Source organism: Natator depressus, chromosome 6, assembly GCF_965152275.1.
Source record: "Natator depressus isolate rNatDep1 chromosome 6, rNatDep2.hap1, whole genome shotgun sequence".
Lineage (NCBI taxonomy): Eukaryota > Metazoa > Chordata > Testudines > Cheloniidae > Natator > Natator depressus.
The window spans coordinates 21,994,882-22,006,167 of NC_134239.1; the positions used below are offsets into that span (position 1 = coordinate 21,994,882).

Sequence of the window (11,286 nt, forward strand, 5' to 3'; positions counted from 1 at the left end):
GAGATATGGGTTCAATTCCTGGTTCTGACTTCTGTGTGAGCCCAGGCAAATCACTTTCTCTCTCTCAGTTCCTCATCTGTAAACTGGGGACAATACTTCCCGTCCCCTGTAGGGGTGCGGGGAAGTGTTGCTTGCTCATGTCTGCAAAGAGCTGGAATGTGCAATGGAAAGCTGGAGTAATCGCTGGGTCACTCTAGTGCCTGTGTGCTCCCCTCTGCGTCAGCTGAGGACGTTGAGTGGACTGGGGATGAATGCTGTGGACAGTGGAGGCAGGAATTAGAAAGGGATGAGACGACAGCCTTCAGGTTTAAAATATGGGACAGGAAGGCAGCTGGCTCTATTGCTGGCTCTACCAGAAATTTCCTGTGACCTGTCATTTCACTTCTGTGACTTGGTTTCCCTGTTAGGTAGGGGTGGCTCCATCTCCCCACCCCTTCCCAAATTCACAGGGGCGTGGGAGCAGTAAAGGCCTTCTCCTGCTCCCATTGAACCCAACAGCAAAACTCCCGTTGATTTCCATGGTGCAGGATCATTACATTCATTAAGATTTGCAAGGCACTCAGACCACGGAGCTGAGGGCCATAAAGATGCTCATAAATAAGGGCCAAATTATGACACCCTTCCTCATGTTGACTCCTCAGCAGAGAGTCCCAGTGAAGACAGAGAGGGGAAGTCCTCTTGGTGTGAGGTGCTACCAACGTGATTAATGCATCTGGTTTAATGTCGATCCTAGGCTAAAGTGGGAGTGATTGGGAGTTTTGGGTAAATTGGGCAGCACAGGAGGAATAAGTGACCCCAATGACATAGAACTGCGGGGAAGGAACAGAGAAGATCTCAGGATGGGAGGTGCTGAACATTCAGATGGATGAGATTACAGTAACTGGAATTAGTCCTTTTTCAATTTGTCCTGAGTCCAGGAATTGGGTATCATCATAGTACTTCATCCCTTTCAGAATCTCTGCACGAAGCTGATTCACCGGCACCATCTATTGGATTTGCTGTGCATTACCAGTTTGAGGATGTAACAAAAACACTTCATAAAAGCAATAACTCACTTGCAAGAAGAGCGTGTCGCTGTGCTGGGAGATGTAAATGATTTTTTTTTTTGGGGTGGGGGGAAGAGGGTGGCTGAATAATCATCAAAATGACAATACCCACATATAGCACCGCCTTTTACCCAGGGTTTCAGCATGTTCTGCTAACCTTAAGTAAGGCACATAAGGGGTACATAGGTATTGCATTGCTCACCACTGAGATGCAGCCTCCTCTGTTGTGGAATGTGGTGGCTGTTTAACAGTGTATAGAATGCAGTTTGGGTCAGGAGGAGATGAATGCTGTATCCAGCTGAAATGTCTAGTGGTATTCAGGGATGCAGAATACAATCACAGAGGTTTGAATTTAGCTGGGATGCTAAATTCCCTTATTAATAGTCCTGCCCTTATTAATAGTGCTGTGTGCTCTGATGACCTGAGTTTAAGACCTGAGTTTTTTGTGTGATTTGAAGGATAGCTGAAGGTGTGTTTTGCTGAACTTACCACAACATACCCAAAGCATGTAAATATCCCACGTTACTGCATACTTAGGGACCCTAATATATAAAGTGACTATGTGTGACAATTGAATTACTGATATTGGCTGTACATTAGCCTAATCAGTGCATTATTGCTTTAATATATAAGGTTATTGGTGCAACATGATGTTGGATGTACTGTCGTGTACCTATCATGTTGGAGTGGATTGAAAATTCTATTCAGGTGCTGAAGAATTCCAGTTCTCCAACTGGAGTAGGATAGGGTATAAAAACCACTGAGAGGATGGAAGATATCTGCTCTTGTGAATGAGTGAGAGACATTGGCTTGGAAAAGAGTTTATTCATTTTATAGCACATTAATAGAATAGTGGGTGAGGGTCTTTGTGCTTTGACCATTGCATTTTGAAGTTGTTGTGTTTTTTTTGTTTTTTTTTTTTTGGTATGAAAACTGTCTCTTGGTTTGCTGTCTCATGTAAAGTATTGAAACTTTACATACACCAGTAGCCACTTTCATCCAGGAATCTCAAAGCACAGAGTGAACTTAACTTCACAAATACAAGTAGGAGGTAGATAAGCATTAACTCACTTTTCCTACTGGATAAAGTAATCCAGAGTCCACAGCAAGACAAGTGATAGTTTGGGAATAAAATGTGAACTCCTGGTTCACAGTCCCTAATAACTATATAGAGCCACCTCCCCCAAATAAAAATCCAGGCATCCTGACTCCTGTGAGTCCCAGCTATAACCAGTAGGTGACACTCCTGATCTGAGCCACATTTTTAGAGCTGCAGGTGCAGAACCACGTACCAAATTTACCTGCCCAGTTAAAGACCGTGCATGCTGACTTGAGGTTTACAGTTGTGCTAATTGCACATGCAAATCTCACATGGATGCAAAAATGTATGTGACCATTTGCACTGCAAATCTGACTTAGTGTTTTCCATGTTTTGCTTTCCAGCTCTTTTTACCTCTTACCAAACAGTCAAACCATTTTTTCTAACCATGTTTTAATTTTCGGTTTGGGTGTTTCCTGATGCTTTAGTATTGTGATCAGGTTTGTGCATTCATATGTATGAATATCAGGGGGTATATGCTGCTTCTAATCAATGCATAGAGCTTTCAAAGCCATCAAATAGGCATTTAATGTCACAATGTGGCTCAAGATCACTCTGTGGATCCAAGTGATTTACGAGACAATATCATGGGCTATTTTCTATTGTGTATCATTGGTTTTAATCAATCACATTTTTCCTGTGTGCAGATTTTGTCTTTCCTGGGGAAGTTCCTGCTACTCTCCTCATAGTTGTGAGCAAAGTGTCTTTCATTGGAAAGAATGAGCTGATCATTTGCAACACAATGCTGTTATGGCAGTGACCAGTATCCCTGTAACCATAAGGGGGCAGTAAGTGTATGCACAATTGTTTTGGATAGACATAGGCAAATAATTCATAGCAAATTTATCTGGTCTCTTTTCTGTTCACAGGAGCAGCCCTATGATTTTTCTGAAATGCAAATACCTGTTGCAGGGAAATGTTTAGTTTGTAAGTTCACAGATTGTTCATTGATATGTATTTTTAAAGCTGCCTAAAGTTAGGCTCCTAAATCCATATTTAGTCACCTAAGTAGAATGGGAGCTGCTGGCTGCTCAATGCTTTTGAATATTGATCAGTTTATTTAGGTGCCTATAAACAGTGTTGGAAGCCTGACTTTAGGCATGCATCTTTTAAATTCCTGGCCTGTGTTTGATATTTCAGCACATGGGCTGGTGTTGATTGGACACAAGTCATATGGTATTGTTTCTGTTCTCTGGCTGGCTGAGTGTAACTCTTAAAATCAGGTCTCTGGTGAGAACTCACATTTGCATTCAGTATTTACTTACACAAATACCAAATATTCAGTGAAACTTCTTTAGCACACAAATAATCATGGGAACAGCAAGAGTACTTCCTGAAAGTGAACACAGGAAGCAAATTCCTTCTTTCAGTTTCCATTCCACTCTCCTTTTTCTTTATTTGAGCCTCCAAATACCTCAACCCTTTCCACAAATATTTAGGTTTTAGTTATGGGCATTGTGGACTGAACACCAAAACCTCCTATAGTGGTAAACCTCCTCTTGTTTGCTTTGCTACTTCTGTCTCAAATACTGTAACTATTTCTTTAAGGAACTTATGGCATTCTTAGAGTGGTGGTGATGGGGAAATCCAGCTGTATTTCCATTTAAATACTGCTAGAAAATTCCCCAAATATACTATTGAGAAAGTTCATCCTGTGACAGAATATCCCTCTGTATACACACCTTACACACTACTGTAATAATCTTTGTACAAAATATTCCTTGTGAGATCATTTAAAAACTAATAACTCACTGGTCAACAATGAGCTCTCAAAACTGGATACTCTCATAAAAAAACAACCTTACACACAAACTTCCTCTTGGCTGGACTTTACAAAAACTAGACAAGCCATTTACAACACACACTTTGCTTCTCTACAAAAGAAAAAGGACACTAAACTACTACATGTCACGAGGGGCCACACCAGTGGTTCCCTTAACCCACCCAGCAATATTATTAATCTATCCAACTATACTCTTAGGACAGATTCTTCTGCTGGGCTATCTCGGGGCCTCTCCTTCTGCCCCTCCACCCCCACGAACATGATACAGTTCTGTGGTGACCTAGAATCCTATTTTCGACATCTCCGACTCAAGGAATATTTCCAACACACCTCTGAACAACATACTAACCCACAGAGACCTTCTTACCAAGACTACAAAAAGGAGGATTCTGGGTGGACTCCTCCTGAAGGTCGAAACAACAGACTGGACTTCTACATAGAGTGCTTCCGCCGACGTGCATGGGCTGAAATTGTGGAAAAGCAGCATCACTTGCCCCATAACCTCAGCCGTGCAGAACACAATGCCATCCACAGCCTCAGAAACAACTCTGACATCATAATCGAAAAGACTGACAAAGGAGGTGCTGTCATCATGAATAGGTCGGTATATGAAGACGAGGCTGCTAGGCAGCTCTCCAACACCACTTTCTACAAGCCATTACCCTCTGATCCCACTGAGGGTTACCAAAAGAAACTACACCATTTGCTCAAGAAACTCCCTGAAAAAGCACGAGAACAAATCCGCACAGACACACCCCTGGAACCCCGACCTGGGGTTTTCTATTTGCTACCCAAGATCCATAAACCTGGAAATCCTGGATGCCCCATCATCTCAGGCATTGGCACCCTGACAGCAGGATTGTCTGGCTATGTAGACTCCCTCCTCAGGCCCTACACTACCAGCACTCCCAGCTATCTTCGAGACACCACTGACTTCCTGAGGAAACTACAATCCATCGGTGATCTTCCTGAAAACACCATCCTGGCCACTATGGATGTAGAAGCCCTCTACACCAACATTCCACACAAAGATGAACTACAAGCCGTCAGGAACAGTATCCCCGATAATGTCACGGCAAACCTGGTAGCTGAATTTTGTGACTTTGTCCTCACCCGTAACTTTTTCACATTTGGGGACAATGTATACCTTCAGATCAGCGGCACAGCTATGGGTACCCGCATGGCCCCACAGTATGCCAACATTTTTATGGCTGACTTAGAACAATGCTTCCTCAGCTCTCATCCCCTAATGCCCCTACTCTACTTATGCTACATTGATGACATCTTCATCATCTGGACCCATGGAAAAGAAGCCCTTGAGGAATTCCACCATGATTTCAACAATTGCCATCCCACCATCAACCTCAGCCTGGTCCAGTCCACACAAGAGATCCACTTCCTGGACACTACAGTGCTAATAAGCAATGGTCACATAAACACCACCCTATACCAGAAACCTACTGACCGCTATTCCTACCTACATGCCTCCAGCTTTCATCCAGACCACACCACACGATCCATTGTCTACAGCCAAGCTCTACGATACAACTGCATTTGCTTCAACCCTCAGACAGAGACAAACACCTACAAGATCTCTATCAAGCATTCTTACAACTACAATACCCACCTGCTGTAGCGAAGAAACAGATTGACAGAGCCAGAAGAGTACCCAGAAGTCAGCTACTACAGGACAGGCCCAACAAAGAAAATAACAGAACGCCACTAGCCGTCATCTTCAGCCCCCAACTAAAACCTCTCCAACGCATCATCAGGGATCTACAACCTATCCCGAAGGACGACCCATCACTCTCACAGATCTTGGGAGACAGGCCAGTCCTTGCTTACAGACAGCCCCCCAACCTGAAGCAAATACTCCCCAGCAACCACACACCACACAACAGAACCACTAACCCAGGAACCTATCCTAGCAACAAAGCCCGTTGCCAACTGTGTCCACATATCTATTCAGGGGACACCATCATAGGGCCTAATCACATCAGCCACACTATCAGAGGCTCGTTCACCTGCACATCTACCAATGTGATATATGCCATCATGTGCCAGCAATGCCCCTCTGCCAGGTACATTGGCCAAACTGGACCGTCTCTACGTAAAAGAATAAATGGACACAAATCAGACGTCAAGAATTATAACATTCAAAAACCAGTTGGAGAACACTTCAATCTCTTTGGTCACTTGATTACAGACCTAAAAGTGGCAATTCTTCAAAAAAAAAAAAAAAAAACTTCAAAAACAGACTCCAACGAGAGACTGCTGAATTGGAATTAATTTGCAAACTGGATACAATTAACTTAGGCTTGAATAAAGACTGGGAGTGGATGGGTCATTACACAAAGTGAAACTATTTCCCCATGTTTATCCCCCCCCCCCCGGCCCCACTGTTCCTCAGACATTCTTGTCAACTGCTGGAAATGGCCCACCTTGATTATCACTACAAAAAGTTCTCTCCCCCCCACCCCCACTCTGCTGCTGGTAATAGCTCACCTTAAGTGATCACTCTCGTTACAGTGTGTATGGTAACACCCATTGTTTCATGTTCTCTATGTATATAAATCTCCCCACTGTATTGTCCACTGAATGCATCCGATGAAGTGAGCTGTAGCTCATGAAAGCTTATGCTCAAATAAATTGGTTAGTCTCTAAGGTGCCTCAAGTACTCCTTTTCTTTTCACTGGTCAATGATATCATAGTGTATGTGACAATATTATATGTACAGTTATGAACATAAGCTGAAATCATGACTGAAGTGTGTTTTCCAGATGGGTCTGGGCAGTGGGTAAAAAAAAACCTGTTTCTCAAAGACTAAGGACAAGCTGATGCCTGGCCAGGTGTCATCAGTGGTGATGTGCCATCATCTATTAAATGGAAATTCTTTGGCAAGGAAAGGGAGCAGGAACAAACAGATCTGCATCTTAGCAAACCACTTAGCAACCCCCGCCTCCCCACCAGACTCCATGTCTCCTTCTGCTCAGCTAAATAGAATTTTAGCTTGCGCCAGCTCAACTTCTTAGGACTTCAATAGGTAAATAAAATTTTGTGAGGGGGCAAACACCCTCAAGGTGTATCTCTGCCTCTTTGTACCCAAGAAGACAAAAGAAACAGCTGCTGGACTTTGGGGGTGGGCTCCTGACCTGAAGGCTTGGTCAGTAATGCTGTTAGAAGGTTATGGTAAGAACTTTACTTTGAATCATGTATAGTTTGTTAAGCTAGGCACTAGGAAGTCTTATATTTATTTTTCTTGTAACCACTTCTAACTTTTATGCATCATTACTTGTACTCACTTAAAATCTATCTCATTATGGTTAAATTTGTGTTAATCTTTAATTGAAACTAATCCAGTATGTTTAAGTTAAATTGTCTGGGCTGGGTAACTCCATTTAAGGCAGCAAGTTGTTGTGTATTGTTCCCCTAAAGGGACAACATGCCTAATATCTCTGGTCTGTCCAGGAAAGGACTGGACAGTACAGAACATACATTTGGGGGGGCGGGTGAGGAGAAATACAAGACTGCATGTGTGTTGGGGTCACCAGGCAGAAGTAACCCAGGTTGGTAAAAGCCAGAGTGTAATCCAAGTGTGGCTGGCAGTTGCAGTTACACACTTACACACACACACACACACACAGGGTGTGGCTTGCGGAAGGCTGTTTGTGAGTGACCCAGGTGGGAGCTACTTCAGCAAGGGCATTGTAAGGCACCCAAGGTTGCAGGGCAGGAGTGACACAGGCCCTTGCTGGTCTGGATTGCACCCCAGTGTATGTCACACCCCAGCGTACTGGCGGGTGAGAGATGGGGGACAACAAGGGAGCAAGGAAGGGGATTTGAGAATGGAAATAGTCTATGGGGAAACACTCTTTTATAATTGGAGCTCATAAGGGCCTCTCCATTTGAATATTCCAGAGGCAAAAAAATGGTATCTGTGTTGGGGGGAAGATGGGGAGAGAAATAGTAGATGCCTGCATGTGGATCTTGGTAGGAAAAGATTTTAAAGAGAAAACAACATTTGAAAAGGGGATTGTTCCACTGAGCATATCTGAGGGGGGAAATCTCTTCCAGTGTGATCTGACTTACCTGCTACATTTTAGAATGAATGGATGCTCCACATTCACCTGCTGCTAAAGCTCAGGCATGCGTCCTAGCAGCCATGATGAATTTAAAACAATATTGCTTTTTTAATGCTCACGGAGGATACCTGCTGACCTAGGCCCTGATCCTGCAAATCCTACATGCATGTGAGTAAATTCACCCATGGGAGGAGTCCCATTGATTTAAATGGGGATTATTTGTGCAAGTAGAGTTTCTCATCTGCATAAGTGTTTGGAGGATTAAACTGTTAATAATTCATTTTCATATAATGTTGTTTGAAGTGTGTGTAATACACTTGGGATCAAATTCTGTGAGCTTCCACTGAAGTCAATGTACCTTCGTGCAAGGGCAACATGTGATTCTTGGCACCATCACTGTGAACATTTGAATGCACTGGGATGGACTCCTGCCTGTATTGGAACTCTACCTTCTTGATAAACTTGTCTCTCTGATCTGTTATTTCCTGGTTAATAAAAGGGATCAGGAATCTTTCAGTTGGGTTCTTTGCCACCTGTCGTCAGTCAGAAACTTTTCAAGTCATTATGCCACATGAAAGCAGCTCAAAGCTCTTTATAGATTAGCTAAGGGAGAAGTAGCTCATTGCAGCCAGCATGACTGATCTGTGCCTAAAATTAGCAGGGTTCTGATGTAGGCTGAGTAGCACCACAAAGAGAAAACAGTATGGTGAAAGTCCTGGGCCTTTCCTACCCCCACCTCTCTTCTCTTCCCTCCCCAGGGCAAGTATTTTCCTTGTTCCTTTCCATGCTCCCTTGTACCACCCACTCACCTTCCTGCCTTTCACTCCATACACACAACTTACAAAAAATACTGTTTGCCTGGCACTGCTAATGACTCCTCCTCGTCTTCCCTGTCGCCACCACCAGCCTATCAGGGCTGTGCTGGGAACATGCTCTAGATAGCATCAGCACTGAGTACGCTTATTGTAATCCGTTCTCTATTTTCCCATGGGATGTGGGGGAAGTCCCCTTGTTTGAGTGAAGCTAGTCTGGGCAAAGCGCTGAAGAATATGAACTAGACCGAGCCCAGTCTGGCCCTGGACTAGATGATCTAGCAGGGCCTTCTCCATCTCAAAGCACAGTTGTAAACCAGATTAGCTCCACTGACTTCTGCGCAGAAGCTAGGCTGACTTACACTAGCTGAGGGTCTGCTCCTAGGAGGCTGTGGCAGAGCCAGAAGTCCAGTGATGGTGGAGAGGTTGGTGCACTAGGGGATGTATCTTTTCATGTGCTGTGTATTTATACCTGCCTACTGTATATTCCATTCCATGCATCTGATGAAGTGGGTTCTAGCCCACAAAAGCTTATGCCCAAATACATTTGTTAGTCTCTAAGGTGCCACAAGGATTCCTCGTTGGGGTGTTTTTTTAGGGGACATGGAAGAGAAATTCTCCCTTACCCTGCACCTTGTGTTGTCAATTGTCCTCCCCCTCCCCCTGCGCAAAGGTGGGTTTCAAATGCTGCTAAATCAGAATGGTAACTATTGCATCCACTTTTCCCTGGCCCAGGGTTATTCTGGCCAGTAGCAGCACAAGGTCAAGAAGACGGACCAGGAGTGAGTCAGAGCAGAGGCCCAGGATGAGGTGAAGGGGAACACTGGGGCAACTTCAGCAGTAAACAATCCTCGTCTGGGATGGTACTGCAGTTGAGAGAGCTGCCCATTCCATACCCTCACATATAATGTTGATTCAAGGTGACAGGCTCAGCAATTTGCTATTGAGAAATTTTTGTGATGTCAATGGAAGCTTTATGCTTTTACAGCCTGAGATCCTTCTATGCAGATGGAACTAATGCTTGGCTTCCTCCATTATCTGATAAACTGTGTATGTATTCTAAGCCACAGAGACTTCCTTGTCTAACTCCCACCCTCTGCAAGACAGCTGCTCCATGGAAACCCAGGTGTGGTCATTCAAACACAGAGATTCAGCAGCCAAAGTACAGTAGCATCAAGGGATATTAATAGAGACCAGAGGAGATAGATGAAAACAAAGTCCAGAAGACAACTGGTCTGCGTGACTTTAGTGGGGTTGCATGGATGTAAATAAGTTGGATTTTGCCCCAAATTTGCACCCCAGCTTATCAATACATGTAAGATTCTGTTCTGCCTTTTGATGACGATGAGCATCTTAAAACGGAGTTGTGCTTTCAGCTACACTGGTGTCAATTGGAGTAGCCCCACTGAAGCCCGTAGTGTCAGTGAAAGTAGAATTTGCCCCAAGTTTATAGATCAGGAATGGGTGTGGTTGTGTATTGCTGTCAGGACTCTAGAAAAACAGACTTATCTTGATGAAACCCTGATACCATAGGAAGCTGAACAAGTGGAATAAACCAGAAATCCTGCTCTGCTAATGCCTTGCCCGTGATGCATAACTTTCTGACCACCAGGTCAACCCATTGCATGTATTGGGTTGACCTGGTGGCCGGTTTGCTTTCTGGGCCAGGTGTCACCCTGGGGTTGACCTGCTGTCCCAGAGGGGACTTACAAAAATGTCTGGCCACTTCCCAGGGGTCGACCTGGTGTCCCAGTGGGGACTTTTAAAATTTTTCGGCCCTTTTTCCCCGGGGGTCTCGACCTGATTCTCGGCCTGACTTAGGCCGACCGTCGGGGCCCCGGCCACTTGCCCCTAGCCCGAGCCTCACAGGCGCCCAGGGCTGGGGAGTCGGGCTGCAGCTCCCCCACCCCTCCCTGGCTTCCTCCGTGGGGGCCCCGGACCGAGCCGCCGGAGGGAGCCTTTCGACCCCACGAGAACCGGGGGACGGCAGTCCCGCTGATCCTCTCCGCCCGACCCGGGCGCTCCCTTCTCAGCTTGGGATACGAGCTTCTGACAGGTGGCGACCTGGGACCCCCTCCCCTCCCCTCTGCAGCTGCTCCTCCTCCTCCTCCCCCCAGACTTGGCGCTCCGTTCCCAGCCTTGGAGTCTGCCTCTCAGCAGTGGCTGCCTCGTGTCCGAGGACGCTCGCCCTCCGGAGGCTGATGATAAAGCCTGACGCTGACCGCCACTACCCCCCGACTCTCCGAGGGATGACTACTAGGCATCCCCCTGGACTGCCCAGGAGACGACAGCTAAGCCTCCCTCCAGACCTCCCGGGGGACGACTACTAAGCCTCCCGCCCTTGACTGCCCAGGGGGGACGACTGCTAAGCCTCCCTCGGACCTGCTCCGAGTCGACTATTAAGCCCCCTCTACGGTCCTCATGAGAAGTACTGCGCTGCCCTGGGAGTGGGGTTACACCAGCT

The 11,286-nt window shown here is 45.5% G+C and overlaps 1 protein-coding gene across 1 annotated transcript in view; it reads right to left on the reverse strand.

Moving 5' to 3' along the window:
- Positions 1-11,286, reverse strand: part of CDHR5 (cadherin related family member 5) — a 52,533-nt gene that overhangs the window by 14,414 nt on the left and 26,833 nt on the right. The gene's annotated exons all lie outside the window — the stretch shown is intronic.